General features: G+C 33.4%; 1 long non-coding RNA gene across 1 annotated transcript in view; it reads right to left on the bottom strand.

The window, feature by feature from the left end:
• Nucleotides 1-6,144: 6,144 nt before the first annotated feature.
• LOC129037384 (uncharacterized) overlaps nt 6,145-9,984 on the bottom strand; it is an 85,513-nt gene continuing 81,673 nt past the window's right edge. The window contains exon 4 of the long non-coding RNA XR_008502787.1: nt 6,145-6,287. This is a non-coding gene — a long non-coding RNA (uncharacterized LOC129037384). The remainder of the gene's footprint in view (nt 6,288-9,984) is intronic.

Genomic DNA, 9,984 nt, shown 5'->3' with positions numbered 1-9,984 from the left:
CACTGTACTGCATTGCTACAGTTCAAAATGCCTCTGAAGAGTACTGCAAAAATTTAGATTAATTGTTAATGCCCTTCAAAGGTGTTTTGTGTTTGAAATAATGGAAGGGTATGAATCAATAAATATCCCCATAGTGAGACCCCTAAGAACTTCAGTAAAACAAAGACCAAGTGTGTTGTCCTTGGCTCTGTGATTGCAAGCAGAACCTATAGTTAAGTCTTCAGGATGCCTGAATCCTGGGTTGGAAGATTAAAGAATAATCACCTTAACTAACCCAAGTAAAAACAGAAAAATAATTTTTACTGTGTGAGTTTTCTAAAATCTGATTTTAATAAATATTGCATGAATATCTATGATCTGTATGCATAGCTTTCAAGAAACATACTGTGGGATCTACTTTTAAGATAAATTTACAGCAAGTTCATGTGCACTGACAAATTATATTTTTCTTTAGAGATGCACTTTTATTTTGCAAGTTTCCAGCAATTTCATATTATAATGAAACCTTTACTTTCTTGGCTGATGGCATTCTCATTAATCATTGTTTATCCTCCTAACCTATTCTTCTTTTCATATGATTGAAATAAATGCTTGAATGATTAGTTCTTTCCTTCAATTTACATACACAAAGGGAAGAAAAGCTTTGTATATAAACCTTTTGCTAATCTTTTCCTTGGCACTGTGGTTAGCACCCCATGAATATCTTATCAAATACAATTTAGGAAAATAAAAAAGGACAAAGAGAGACCCTCTTGCCCCAAGAGAGGTTTTTACTATATTGTCTGTTACAACATGGTAAATGAATGTAGCATCTTTTTATTTCTAAGTCCGATTTATAGGGCTGTCAATGACTAAGAGTGATTTTGCTTTTGAGGACAGATATTCTAAAGACTAAACAGTTTAGCATTGTATTTGGTAAATATTTTGAGCCTTGTAATTCTCCCACAGTAGCATGTAAGCTTATAATTCTCTCATTTTTTTAAGGAAAACATTTTTCACTTCATCAGTATTCTTTTCTCTCTACCTTCTTTTGTATGCCAAAAATGTAAGTGTTTATATATGTAAATTTGATGTTATGCCTTAAATTTACTGTTATATTTCATAAAGAAGTAGCAATTGGTAATTAGCAAAAACAATACAGTGTTAATGAGTTATAATTTAATTTTGAAAGTCAGCTGTGGGATATCTAAATTCTATTTTAGCATAAGTCTTTGAACCTCCCCACAAAGGCCCAAAAAACATTTATGCACAAAAAAGGGCAAAGAAAAATAAAGCTGCCTTATATTTTTAGCTGGATATTTGCTAGGTTTAAGGAAAAATAAATTGTATGGATGATTATATTTACCTGAAACTTTCCTCCATTATGCAGATCCATTGTGATACGCTTTTCAGGTTAAGCCTACTAGAATTAGAGTAAAGGGACTCAAAAAGATATAAAGCAAGGCCAAATATTTTCTCTTGTATGAAATTTGTTAATTTTTCCAAAAAAAAATTATTGAACAAGTATTATGTGCCTGGCACCTTCCTAAGTATGGGGATTCACTAGGGAATAGAATAGATGTGCTCCTTCCCCACAAGGATTCATGTTTTATTGGTGAAGGAGAGGACCTTAAATAGACCAAGAAATACATAAATATAATCATCTCAGATTGTGAGAGCAGTCATGTAGAAGATGATAGTAAGATAGAGAATGATGGAATGAGAGAGAGGACAACTAAGGTTTTAATTAGGTTGTTTCTTAGGTAATTTGTTCAGAGAAAAGTACTCTGAAGAGGTGACATTTAAAATAAGTGCTGAACATTAAGAGGGAGCAGAATATTCCAGGAAGAGCTGATCAACTGAGGATCAAGATTTCAAAGGAAAGAAAGGCCAGTGTGGATATTCAATAGAACAGAATCTGCTCAGTGGTGCCCTTTAGGGAGTTTGGTTGCATTCTGAATATAATGTAAGGTTTCTGATATAAAAATGATTGGATCTGATTTATGTTTTTGAAAAGGTGCTGGGTGCTGTATGGAGAATATATCTGTTAAGTGGGTGGAATGGTGATAAAACAAAATTAGAAAAAGTTGCAGAAATCATCCTTATGAGATATAAATGAAATAGGTGGAATTGCACTCTCTCTTAACATAATTTGGAAAATATTCCAATTAATTGATATTTTGATTAATTGGGAAATTACATGTATTTTAAATAAAGTTATTTCTCTTTTAGTAAAATCCACAAGAGCAAAATTGTACTTAACATTATACAGCTATATCTCAAAGATATTATGGACTCAGTTCCAGACTATCAGAGTAAACTGAATACTGGAATAAGCAAGTCACATGAACTCTTTGGTTTTCCAGTGCATGTAGAAGAAATGCTTACACTATACTGCAGTCTGTTAAGTGTGCAATAGCATTACATATATGTGTGTATATATATTTAAAGTATATACCTTAATTTAAAAGATCTTTGCTGTTGAAGATTACTATTTATCATCTGAGCCTTCAGGGAGTTGTAACTGTTTTGCTGGTGGATGGTCTTGCCTCCATGAGTGCTCACTGATCAGGGTGGTAGCTGCTGAAGGCTGGGGTGGCTGTGGCAATTTCTTAAAATAGGACAACAGTAAGGCTTGCCACATCTCTTGACTCCTCCTTTCATGAAAGATTTCTCTGTAGTATGCAATGCTGTTTGGTAGCATTTTACCCACAGTATAACTTCTTTCAAAATTGGAGTCACTCCTCTCAAACCATGTCGCTGCTCTATTAACTAAGTTTATGGCATATTCTAATTCCTTTGTTATCATTTCAGCCATATTGACGGCATCTTCACCGGGAGTAGATTCCATCTCAAGAAACCACTTTCTTTGTTCATCCATGAGAAATACCTCCTTATCTATTAAGGTTTTATAACGAGATTGCAATTCCATCACATCTTCAAGCCACACTTCTAATTTTAGTTCTCCTCCTATTTCCACCACATCTGCAGTGACTTTCCCCCCACTAAAGTCTTGAACTCCTCTAAGTCATTCATGACAGTTGGTATCAACTTCTTCCAAACTTCTGTTAATGTTGATATTTTGACCTCCTCCCCTGAATCATGAATGTTCTTAATGACATCTAGAATGATGAATCTTTTCCAGAAGGTTTTCAATTTATTTTACCCAGATCCATTACAGAATGTGTTACTTAAATCGTAAGACTCAAAAACCAAAATTACTACTTGATTCATGGGCTACAGATTGGATGATGTTCTAGGAGCACCACCCCCCGAAAAAAAAAAACACCATAAACCTTCTTGTACATCTCCGTCAGATATTTTTGGTTACCCTTTGCATTATCAATCACCAGTAATATTTTGAAACAAGTCATTTGTTCTGAGCAGTAGGCTTTGACAGTGAGCATAAAATATATGGTAGTGCCTGCTGTAAACACATGTGCTATTATTCAGGCTTTGTTGTGCTATTTATAAAGCACAGTTGGAGTAATGTCAGCATAATTCTTAAAGGCCCTAATATTTTCAGAGTGTTATATGAGTAGTATATTGGCTTCAATTTAAAGTAACCAGCCACATTAGCTTCTAACAAGAGAGTTAGCCTGTCCTTAGAATCTTTGAAACCAGGAATTGACTTCTCCTCTTTAGCTATGAAAGTCCTAGATGGCATCTTCTTCTAATAGAAGGCAATTTTGTCACCATTTTAAGTCTGTTGTTTAGTGTAGTCACCTTCGTCAATTATTTCAGCAAAATATTCTCGGTAATTTGCTGTAGCTTCTTTCTACATCAGTATTTGTTGCTTCATCTTGCACTTTTATGTTATGGAGATGGCACCTTTCCTTAAACCTCTTTAACGAGGCTCTGCTAACTTCAAATTATTCTTCTCCAGTTTTCTTGCCTCTCTCAGCCTTCACAGAATTGAAGAGAGTTAGGCTCTTGCTCTAGATTAGCTGTAGTTTTTAAGGAAATGTGTCTGGTTTAATCTTCTATCCAGTCCGCTCAAACTTTCTCTGTATCAGATATAAGGCCGTTTCACTTTCTTATCATTTGTATGTTCATTGGAGTAGCATCTTTAATTTTCTTCAATAACGTTTCATTGCACTCACAACTTGGCTAACTGTTGGGCTGATGAGGTTTAGCCTTCAGCCTGTCTCAGTTTTCCACATGCCTTCCTCACTAAGCTTAATCATTTTCTAGCTTTTGATTTAGAGAACGGGACATGCAACTCTTTCTTTTACTTGAATACTTAAAGGCGATTGTGTGGTTACTAATTGGCCTGTTTTCAATATTGTTGTGTCTCAGGGAACAGGGACACCCAAAGAAAGGGACAGAGATGGGAGAACAGCCTTAGTGGAGGAGTCAGAACACACACAATATGTATTGATTCAGTTTGTCTTCTGGCCAAGCATGGTTGCTCATTCCAGTAATCTCAGCTATTCTGGGGGCTGAGGCAGGAGGATGGCTTGAGCCCAGGAGTTTGAGGCTGTAGTGCTCTGCGATCATGCCAGTGAATAGCCACTGTATTCCAGCCTGGGCAACATAGTTAAAGACCATACTAAAAAAAAAAAAAAAAAAAGAAAAAAGAGAGAGAGAATTGTTTGCCTTTTTATATGGGCATGGTCAGTTGCACCCTCAATTACAACGGTAATATCAAAGATCACTGAGCACAGATTATCACAACAGATATAATGGTAATGTAAAAGTATGAAATATTGCAAAATTGCAAGAATTACTAAAATATGAAGCAGAGACACAAAGTCAGCACAAGCTGTTGGGAAAATTGTAATGATAGACTTTCTCAATGCAGGGTCACCACAAACCTTGAATTTGGAAAAAAAACACAGTATCTGTGAAGTACAGTAAAGTGAGGTATAATAAACTGAGGTATTCCTGTAAGCAGCTGTTGATGGGTCAAAAGTTACCTTAAAATATTATGTAGTTAAATTGCTTGTATAAATCAGGAAGAAAAAAATCAGTGTTAAAAAAATGTGAGTAGTTTGAATGAGAGTAAAATTATGTTAAAGAAAGCCAGTGAGGCCTTGCTATTTGAGCACAGGGATACTTTGAATAAAATGTTTTCTGTTTATCAGATATGCAAATTAAATAACTTTATAATATCCTTTCTGCATCTCATAGTAAATGAAAAAGTCAAAGCAAATGCTTATGTTATCTAGTTGATGAAAAATGCCTGTTAAACAAGGATGTTTATTTGTGTATAGTAAGCTCTTATAATGTGCCAGGCCCTGTACTAAGTATATCAGCATGACCTCATGAAATTTTCTGAACAATTTTATGAAAAAAATATTATTTCTGGCCGGACGCGGTGCACTCCAGCCTGGCAACAGAGTGAGACTCCATCTTAAAAAAAAAAAAGAAAAAAATATATTATTTCTTCATTTTAGGAATGAGGAAGCTAAAACTTAGAAATTCAAAATAAGTTGCCTACATTCACATAATGTGCAGGTGGCAGACATAACTTTCATCCCAGACAAAACAATTGAAGACAACAAATTCTATTAAAAGAAAGCTTTAAATTAAAATGATATCAATAATCATCAGTAATTGAATGTCTTTTCTGGAATTCATACCTTGCTATCAAAATGTTGTAATTCTAGTAATTTCTTTTACTAGCTTGAAGGAAAATAAAACAAGAATTGATTGGGATTATAATCCAGTGACTATGAAAGTAATGGGGCTGGCCATGGTGGCTCACACCTGTAATCTTGGCACTTGGGGAGGCTGAGGCAGGAGGATTGCTTGAGCCCAGGAGTTTGAGACCAGCCTGGACAACATACCAAGACCTCATCTCTAGAAAAAAAATAAAAATAAAAATAAATGAAAAGCAAAAAGAGCCATTAGAAAAGTAAACAGTAAAGATAGAGATAAAATATAAGATTTTATTCCAAGTGTTTCCATCTTGGGAAGTAAATTCAAATGTGCTAGAGCTGTACTGCTCAGTTTGGTAGCCACCAGCCACATGTGGGCACTGGACACTCGAAATTTAATTAATCCAAATTGACATATACTGAAAGCTTAAAACACACACTGGATTTCAAAGACTTCATACCAAAAATGCAAATATCTTATTAATAAATGATATTGATTATATATTGAAATGATAATATGTTGATTACTGGACCAGATAAAAGATATTACCAAATTAATTTTACCTACTTTGGTTTACTTTATTTAATGTGTCTACTAAAAACTGTTCAATGACATACGTTGCACACATTTGTGGTTGGCATTATGTTGCTGTAGGATGGTGCTTGTCTAGGGGATTTTCTCTGTTCCGTCCGGAGCCTGAGTACCTGATAATATCAACAGAAAATTGTTTTCTGTTATCTTTTCGCAGAAGAGATATTTAATAGATGAGCTTAAAAAGAAAAGAGTTTTATGAGTTCCAAGGGATTGATTCTTATTTCCTGTATTTCCCACGGGCCTAAGTAAATTGTGTTTAAGTAATATCGCGAGTTAAAAGTGAATTGTATAAAAATGAGTTTTACGGTGTTTAAAGGTGAATGAATAGCTTCCATTTTCACTTCAGTGTCCAAGATCACACAATAAAAAGCATAATTCTAAGGTAAGAAGAGTTTTTAAGCTTAAAATTCATTTTGCTGAGAAGGATAGAATTGAGAGCTTGAAACGCTAAGGGGGTGGGGGAACAAAAACAAAAAATGATAGGTTGCCTTTCTCAGAACATTGCCAAATTAGAAATTTGATCTCATTTCTCTTAGCAATTGTACGCAAACTTGATGAAACAGTGTTCATTCTACTACGTGACATCTACATGACGTAACATATTATTTATTATTCATTGATCAAATCGACACATTGGTGCCATTACCTTTCTTAGTGAACCTACACATAAGAAAAAAAATGAGGTAAGGTTTTAGTTCCTGTCTCTGCTTCAGGAACTTGATGTTTAATTTCCAACAGTGAGGATTACTGAGTTTCAGTCACATTAAAATTTAACAGTGCTTATTCAACATGCCTCATTTCTTCTCCAGATCAGTTTAGGGTAGGTTTGCCTTGGAGAACAACATGCGGAGTTTTTGGAAGTGACAAATACACTGTTGAGGGACATTAATCACATGGAATTTAAAAGACATTTGCTTCTGGCCTTAAAGTCTTTGGTCTGGAACAAATGGCAGTCAAAATCATTCAGTCTGAAGTGTTGGAAAATGATCAGAAGTTTGAGTGAGTGACCAAGCATCTGTTGTATGTGAATCTGTCTGTGCATGTCATTAAGAAAAAGAGCCTTTAAAAAATTTCTGTCAGACTTACACTTGAATACAGTCTACCATTTCAAAGGGGGGTTTTTAATCAGTGAGAATGAAACACTTTGAAGGAATTAGACAATTCGTAAACCTTAATGAATAAAGTTTAACTTTCCTTTCCCAGTTCCCTTGACTACACAGACCCCAGTTTTAGATCTGTAGTCCATATTTGGTAATATAAATCTCAGAAATAAAAATGACAATTACAGAACTGGTTCATTCCAGCTCCTTTAAACTTTTAGATCATCAGAAAGTTAATCAAATGCTAACCATGAAATAAGAGGTATCCTACTCTTGGAACTTGGTAGGAATAGGTACTTTCAAGGTATTTCATTAGTAAAAAGAACACAGTTGGGGTTGGCACAGAGAAACACACACATTTGATATGTTTTTGTAATTATTCATGCCAAAACCCTGTTGCTATAACCTATTATGACTCAGTCTGATTATGACTCTTACAGAGTGTAAGATAGGATTTTTATTCATTATTAATATGTGGAATATTTAAAAGAAAAGAGAAAGAAATCATAATTTGGAGATTAGCAAAGATTTTTTTCTTTAGACAAAAGTGCTATCTCAAAAAATTTTAAAACAAAAAATTAGACCAGGTTGTCTTTATAAATATTATTAAGAAACACCATTAACAATAGCTCAAGATTTGAAAACAACCCAAGTGTCCATTAATAGACAAATGGATAAAGAACATGTGGTATAGATACACAACTGAGTACTATTCAGCCATAAAATAATGAGATTCTGGCATTTACAACATGGATGAAACTGGAGGTAATTATGTTAAATGAAATAAGCCAGGCACAGAAAGACAAATTTTTCATGTTCTCACTTATTTGTGGAAGCTGAAAATTAAAACAGTTGAACTCATCGAGATAGAAAGTGGAACAATAGTTATCAGAAGCTGGAAAGGTTAGTGAGGTTGGGGGTAGTAGAGATGGTTAATGGATACAAAAATATACCTAGGCAGAATGAACACGATCTAGTATTTGACAGCACAACAGGCTGTCTACAGTCAATGATAATTTATTGTCCATTTAAAAATAACTAAGAGTTTAATTGGATTATTTGTAATACAAAGAAAGGATAAATACCTGAGGAGACAGATACCCCCATTTACCCTGATGTTAGTTATTATTATGCAAGCCTGTATCAAAATATATCATGTACCCCATAAATATGAACACTTACTATGCACCCACACAAAAAAATTGTAACATAAAATTTACAATAAGAAAAAAAGAAATACCATTACAGAGGGAAAAAGGCCAAACTGTTGGCTGAGAGAATATGGTTACAACCCATGCATTACACAAAGGACTTGCATACAGAATATATTTTTAAAATCTTAAAAATAAAAAAACCTAAAAATCAATATGAAAAAGGGAAATAATCTCATAGAATTATCTCCCTTCAATTATTTTGGAGATAATAATTCAAAGTAATCTTCCATTTTTTAAATTATTTTGAATAGGGATTTCACAAAAGAGTATATTCAAATGACCAGTAAATATACAGGAAATTATTTAACTATACTAGCTTTCTGATCAGAGAAACACAAATTACAATGACAAGAAATATCACAACATAGCACTAGAAGAACAAAAATGTAAAAGAAAGAACAAATACCAACTGATTGGATGAATTAGAAAACTCAAATATTCATATATTGCTATTTGGGTCATAAAATTATAAACTATTTGAGAAATGCTTCTTCAGTACTACTAAATCTAAACATGTGCCTAACATCTAACCCATAAATTTGACTCCTAGATATATGCTCAATGAGATACACACATATGTGCACCAACAGAAAAGAGTGATCACAACACTAATATTTATAACAACTGGATAACTAAAAGTGATCTAGATATATTACTAAGCAAAATGCATAAGTAAATGATAGGGTGTAGATATACTGTGGTATTATACAGCTATGAGAAAAATACACTATTACTAGATAAAGCAACATGATTTAATCTTATAAGAAATAGATGAAGTGGAAAATATCAATCACAAAAGAAAACATAAAATGTGGTTTCAGTCATATAAGGGTATAGATTAAATTTGATACACATATGGGAAAAATAGGTATTGGTACAAAAAATCAATTGTAGATGGATTCTGAATCAAATTATAAAATGTTTCTCAAAGGAAACACAGCAGAATATTTTTATTACCTGGAGGTAGACAAATATTTCTTAAATAGTATGCCAAAAGTCACTAATTATAAAGCTAAAAATGTAATTTAATTATATTAAATAAAAAAATTCTGCTAATTGAGAGACATAATTAAGAGAGTGAAAAATTATGACACACAGTGGGAGAAAATATGTGCAATACTTGTGTGCAAGGAAGGACATACTTGGAATGAATGTCTATATATATATATTTTTTTCTATAATCAATAACAAGGAGGTAAACAATCTAATAGAATATCTGGACAGACTTGACAGACATTTCATAAAAGAGGCTATCCAAATAGACAATAAACATATGAAAATGTGCTCAACAGCATTAGTCACCAGGAAATGCAAATAAAACCACAAGGAGATACCGCTATATATTCACCAGAATTGCTAAAATAAAAAAAGACTAGCAACACGAAGCACTGGTGGGAATGTGGAGCAATAGGAATTCTCACTCACTGATGGTGGGAGTGTAAATTAGTAAAATTAATACAACTATTCTGAAATATTTTCTTAAATGCAGCATA

The sequence above is a fragment of the Pongo pygmaeus genome, chromosome 4 (genome assembly GCF_028885625.2).
Source record: "Pongo pygmaeus isolate AG05252 chromosome 4, NHGRI_mPonPyg2-v2.0_pri, whole genome shotgun sequence".
Lineage (NCBI taxonomy): Eukaryota > Metazoa > Chordata > Mammalia > Primates > Hominidae > Pongo > Pongo pygmaeus.
The sequence above is the reverse complement of the archived record's forward strand: the minus strand, read 5'-3'. Positions and strand labels throughout refer to the sequence as shown.